Here is a 5,888-nt window from a genome sequence, read left to right as displayed (position 1 = left end):
AGCAGGATTTTGTGCTTCCCCTTTTGGGGGTTCACAGCACCTGTGGACCCAGGGGCTGGTGGGAGAGGTGTTCTTGCCACCTCCGTGCGTGAAGACTCGGGGGTCCTTGTCAGAGGCTGCGTGGTCGGTGGGATTGGCGCCAGGCCCTGCCACTGAGGCCATGTGATTCCTACTTAGTGAGGCTGTTCCTGCCAAGTGGGGACTCAGACACAGGTCCTATGTGCCACGTGGAGGCCTGGGAATGGGAGGCCTGAGCGTGGGAGTCCTGAGCGCCATTGTGGAGGCCTGGGCGTGGGAGTCCTTAGCGTCAGCCTGTGGCCTGAGCGTGGGAGTCCTGAGCGCCACGTGGAGGCCTGGGCGTGGGAGTCCTGAGCGCCACGTGGAGGCCTGGGCGTGGGAGTCCTGAGTGCCACGTGGTGGCCTGGGCGTGGGAGTCCTGAGTGCCACGTGGTGGCCTGGGCGTGAGAAGCCCAGCACCTTCATCGTCCTGCTCTGCATGGTGGGTCAGTCCTGGTGGGTGCAGCACTTGGAGTCTCTGCTCCCTGGGATCGTCCATCCAAGCCACTCGGCAGGTGGTTGTGGCTCAAGGCCTCTCGGGAAGCTCTGGTAAAGGTGGCACCCAGGGCTATCTGGACTGGAAGGGCTTCCTGGGGGGGGGGGGTTCCTGCAGGCTGTGTGTGGCAGGCCTCAGATCCTTAGCACATGATGTCCTACAGGGCACTACCTCAAGATGTGGCCACCGGGCTCCCCTGAGCTCCTCAGAGACCAAGAGGAAGCTGTGGTGTCCTTGCGGTCTGGTCTTTGAAACACATACCCTCCCCTTGCCATGCTCCCTTGGTCCACAGACCAGCCACGGCACAGTGTGAGACGGGACACAGGCTATGGCTTCCAGGGGCAGGTCACCGAGGTCTTCAGAGGCTGCTGTGGGCAGTGTGTTTCATGGTCATCTGGGGCACGGGGTGACTAAGGGGACAGAGAGCAAGGATGAGGAGCAGAGGCAGCTGGCCTGGGGACACACCTGTCCCTTTGCCCTCAGTCGGCCTGGCGTGGGCCCTGGGGAGCTGGGGAAGCCGTTTCCTCCTGGCTGGGGTTTGGCTGCCTGGCTCTCTCTGGCCGCCTTCCAAGGCCTGCACCTTGGCTTGTGTGGACAGCCGGGCCAGGAGATGGGGCCGCTCAGCAGCATCTGGCATTGCTTCTGGTTTTTCCAAAGAGCCATGTGGTGCTGCTTCCCTTCCTCATGGGGAGCCAGCTGGAGGCTGCCCCATTCTGTCCCCCAGAAGAGGGGCCTGCTCTGTCTCCCCTGAGCTGCGGCCCTGCCATGGGGATTCGGCAGTCCGGGAGATGGGTCGCCGCTGGCTGTGGCTGTCTGAGGAGCTGGGCCGCGTGGGGCCCTGTCTCAGGATGAGGCCCACTTGGTCCCCTCAGCATGGGGTGGTGGCAATGACGGGGCAGGTTGTGGCCTGTGCTGGTCTCTGGAAGGCTCTTTCGTGGGGTGGGAGCAGGGCAGGCCTGTCCAGTGACCCCACCCCCCGGGGCATTTCCTCCCTGCTGCCTGGGCGCAGGGGCTCCTGGAGGCAGGCTCATCACCTGCAGGGGACACGTTCAGCACCAAGGACAGCGGCCCGTCCCCCGCGCGGCCGCTCTTGTGCTCCTTTCCCGTCTGCATCCTCTCCACTGGCCTTGGGGTAGATGTGCTGTCCCCGTCCTTTCTGCTGGATCTCATGCCACTTCTGGGCGAGGGTGGGCAGCAGACACCCGATGGGGCCCAAGGTGGCCCTCCAGGCCGTGGCACTGGTGTGCATGGTGGAGATGGGAGGAGGTGTGGGCGGGGGAGGGCGAGGACACTGAGCTTCCCGGGTATACCTACCCCCTCCCCACCCACCAGTGCCTCAGGCAGAAGGCCACTCTCATCCTGGCCAACCTGGGACTTGGGTCAGGGTCTGCTCTCAGATGCCAGGTGCAGGATGGTCCCAGAGCTCCCTTTGACTCTCCTGGCTGGCTCTCGAGCTCCTGGGGACGTGTTAATGTGTCAGTCTGCTCCCTGAGGACCAGCACGCTCCCGGCATACCTGGGCCTTCCCTGGGATGCCCTGTGGCTCCATGGTGCCCAAGTCCTTCCTTGCAGTGGGCACAGGGAGACCTGGCACCCTTGGGCACCCACCGGCACACCCTACCACAGAAATGGAGCCTGATGTGAGCTGCTGGCGCCCGCTGCTCCGGGCCGCCACCCCCCTCCGCAGGGCCCTGTGCAGTGATCCGTGGCACTGCATGCTTTTCTTCTTGCCGCTGAGCCTCTGTGTGTGTAAAGACAGTAATTAGAGATGGAATTTCAATTGGAAAATAAACCACAGCACGTTGCAGGGTGGATGATGAAGACTGGCCCTGGGCTTCCCCATGCAGCCTCCCGCCCCCCACCCTCCAGGCTGCGGCCCAGTCAGGAGGGCCTCTCACAGCACATTCCCCACTCCCTGCATCCAGGAAGTGACAAAACGGCTCATAACCCAAACATTCTGCTCATAATCCCGAAGCTGGGGGGACCAGGATGCAGAGGGTAGCATTGCTGCCTAGGGCCCTAGGGAAGCTTTACTTAGGAGGGACATCTCCATGCTGGGCTTTGAGGGATGTATAGGAGTCTTCAGGGTACAGTAATGGGGAAAGGACTTTCTGGACATAGGGGCAGCAAGTGAAAGAAGATGGAGGCAGGAGTGGCAGAGCTCCAGGACACAGTTGTGGACAGCTCTCCTGTGCCCCAGCCTGCTGTGTCATGGCTGCCTTTTCCTGAGCCCTGGGGCACCTGAGCACTGGCAGGAGGCTCCTGGTGACTGTGGCTCCTCTGTGCCTCTGTCGTCATCCAAAAGGCCGCCCACCACCTGCAGCCCCCAGGCCCCAGATGCAAGGAAGTGGGCAGGCTCTGTGGGTGCGCCAGGCCCAACCCCAGTGGCTCCATCCCCACCGGAACCTCCTCTGGGAAGGTGGGGACTTGTCAGGAACACCCTGTTCCACAGGCCCCCTGGCCTCCTGGCCCTTCTGAGCCACATGTGCTGGCAGCAGATGGAACCACTGTTTCCTCGTCTGTGACATGCTGGTGGAGGGGCCCCACTCAGAACAGCACCTGAGGCAAGGCCGGTGTTCCTGATTGGTGGTGGGGCCAGCAGCACCCTTTCAATATTGGCTTCTGGGAAGTTGGCCCAGGTGGCTGTCAGGCTCCCCTCCATTTTCAGTCCCCTTTCTTTCCTTTTCTGAAATCAGGACGGTGCTCTCCACACATCTTTTGGCTCTTGTCATTCAAGGATGTGTCTGTACAGGCTGGGAGTATGCCTACATATCTGTATGTGTGCATGAGGGTGTGTGTACACTGATTGTGTGTGTGTGCATGAGGGGTATGCGTGCACTATGGGTATGTGTGCATGTACACTGGGGTATGTGTGTGCAATTGCAAGTGTACATGCACTGCAGTGTGTACTGTGTGTACACAAGGTGTTACTGGATGTGTGTGCATCGGGTGTGTGCACTAGGTGTGTGCACAGGGTGTGGGTGTGTGCATACAGGTGTGTGCACGGGGTGTGTGTGTACAGGGTGTGGGTATGTGTGCACATGGGTGGGTGCATTGGGTGTGTGTGTACAGGGTGTGGGTGTGGGTACACAAGTGTGTGCGCTGGGTATGTGCACAGGGTGTAGGTGTGCGTGTGTGCACGGGTGTGTGCACAGGGTGTGTGTGTACAGGGTGTGGGCATGTGTACATGGGTGCGTGCACTGGGTATGTGTGCATAGGGTGTAGAGGTGCATGTGTGCATGGGTGTGTGCATGGGTATGTGTGCACAGGGTGTAGGTGTGTGTACATGGGTGTGTGCACAAGGTGTAGGTGTGTGTGTGTGCAGAGGTGTGTGAATGGGTGTGTGCACAGGGTGTAGGTCTGTGTGTACACAGGTGTGTGTACAGGGTGTAGGCCAGTGTGTGCATGGTGTGTTCACGGGGTGTGTGTGCACAGGGTGTAAGGATGTGTGTATGCGGGTGCGTGCACTGGGTGTGTGTGCACATATGTACATGGGATGTCTACACTTGGTGTGTGTGCATGTGCACTTGTGCACGAGTGTGCCCTTGTGTGTGTGTGCATGCGTAGAGGCGTGCACATCCCTCAGTGTGTGCACAGTGCGTGTTCCTGCACTGGAACCTGCTGCTCTGTAACCAGCATCCTCTGCACTCAGCAGTGAGCGTCTTCTGTGGTCTGATCAGGTCTCACCACCTAACAGCTGCCAGTGCCCTTGGTGACTGCGTCCTGATGACTTCACTCGCCTCGTGTGGGGCCATTGTTTTTGAAAATACAGAGCCAACAGGACCACCCACAGGCCTCGTCACCCACCTGGGAATGTGATCCTGGTGCCCTTGGGGGCTTTGACCACAGCCTCCCTCCCACTTCAACCTCTGGCTCTCATTACATCCTGCAGCAGAGTGTAGGCCCTTCCTCCTTTGGGGTCTCCTGGCCCCGAAAGGACATAGGGGCTCCTGAGGGTGCCTCACGCTGGGCGTTTCTGGGTCATTCCTTCCCTTCTTTGGGAGTTTCTGTCCTGGCCTTTGGCTGCATCCTGCCAGGGTTGGTCCTGGAGGGTTTTAGGAGCTCGATGGCCTTGGGGCCAGAGGCTTCTGGCAGGGGCCACACCTTGGACTTGCAGCCATGTTTGGGGGACGTTGAGCCCCAGCTCCTTTCCGTGTGGGGGATTCCCGCCCTGGGGTGCAGGCCAGCCCCGTGCCTGGGGAGGAGTGCACTGCAGGAGCCTCCAGCCGCCCTGAATTATGGATGAAGGGTGCTGTGCCCTCCCGAGTGCTCCCCTGGCTGAGTGAATCACAGGCCTCTTGCCGAATCAAAGGCTGCCAGGGAGAGGCAGCCCCTCCTCCGTGAGCAGCCCCTGCCCTCCCGGGCCCCTCCCGCCCCAGGCACTGGGCTCTCCTCCTCGCCCAGCCTCTGTCCTCGCCCAGCCTGCAGCTCCCCTACCTCTGGGGAAGCCCACGTCTTCCGGCAAGGTCCTGGGTCCCCTGGTTGGCCTGGGCTCACCCAGATCCAGGCTGCCTGGCCCTTCCCCCCAACTCTGGGACAGGAAGAGGGGGGTCCACCCCGTCTGGAGAGCAGGTGGGCAGCCTAGGTGGTTGGTGCTGGAGGAGGTGGGGCTCCTGTGTCCAGACCTGGAGCCACAGAGGCAGAGGTGGTATCAGACTCACGGGGCGGCCGATGCCACAGGGCAGTGCACGGAAGGATGGTGTCCCCCAAAGCCCAGCAGGAATGCCAGCCAGGCTCTGGGTGTCTGGGCGCTCCCAGGAAGAGGGGTACCCTGTGGTAACCTGAGCCCCACGTGGTTCCAACATGACCCAACACGGAGTAGGCCGGTGGGTGCACCTGGGACCGTTGGTGGGAGGCGGCCTGGGTTGTGGGCGCCCAAGGGCATCTCCAGTGTCAAGGTCCCAGTTCAGGCCCGGGGTTGGGGGGGCTCAGGGGCGTGGCCAGGCTGTCCTGGGTGGGGGCAGGTACCTGGCTTTGAAAAGGGAAGAGAAGAAAGGGAGGGTGGGCTGAGGGGGCGGGGGATCAGGACCGTGTGCCAGTCGAGGCACGTCCCAGAGCACCCTGCCTGCCTTTTAGGTGGGTCTGGGAAGGAGATGCTGAGGGGCCATGGAGGTCTGGGGCAGTGCTGCCTGTGGAGTGGCCTGGGGCCCATCCTGCTGTCCTGGGGTGAGCTCAGGGCCAGCTTGGGAGCAGAGCAGCATCTCGGCAGAGGGATGCGGCAGGGGTGGGGGGTCTCAGCAGAGGGCTGTGGGGGGCGTCTCAGCGGAGGGCCTCCGGGGGGCTCTTGGCGGAGGGCCGGGGGGTCTCGGCGGAGGGCTTCAGAGGGGGTCTCGGCG

Source organism: Cebus imitator, unplaced genomic scaffold (genome assembly GCF_001604975.1).
Source record: "Cebus imitator isolate Cc_AM_T3 unplaced genomic scaffold, Cebus_imitator-1.0 Scaffold384, whole genome shotgun sequence".
In the NCBI taxonomy this organism is placed as follows: Eukaryota; Metazoa; Chordata; class Mammalia; order Primates; family Cebidae; genus Cebus; species Cebus imitator.
Note: the sequence above shows the minus strand (reverse complement) of the source record.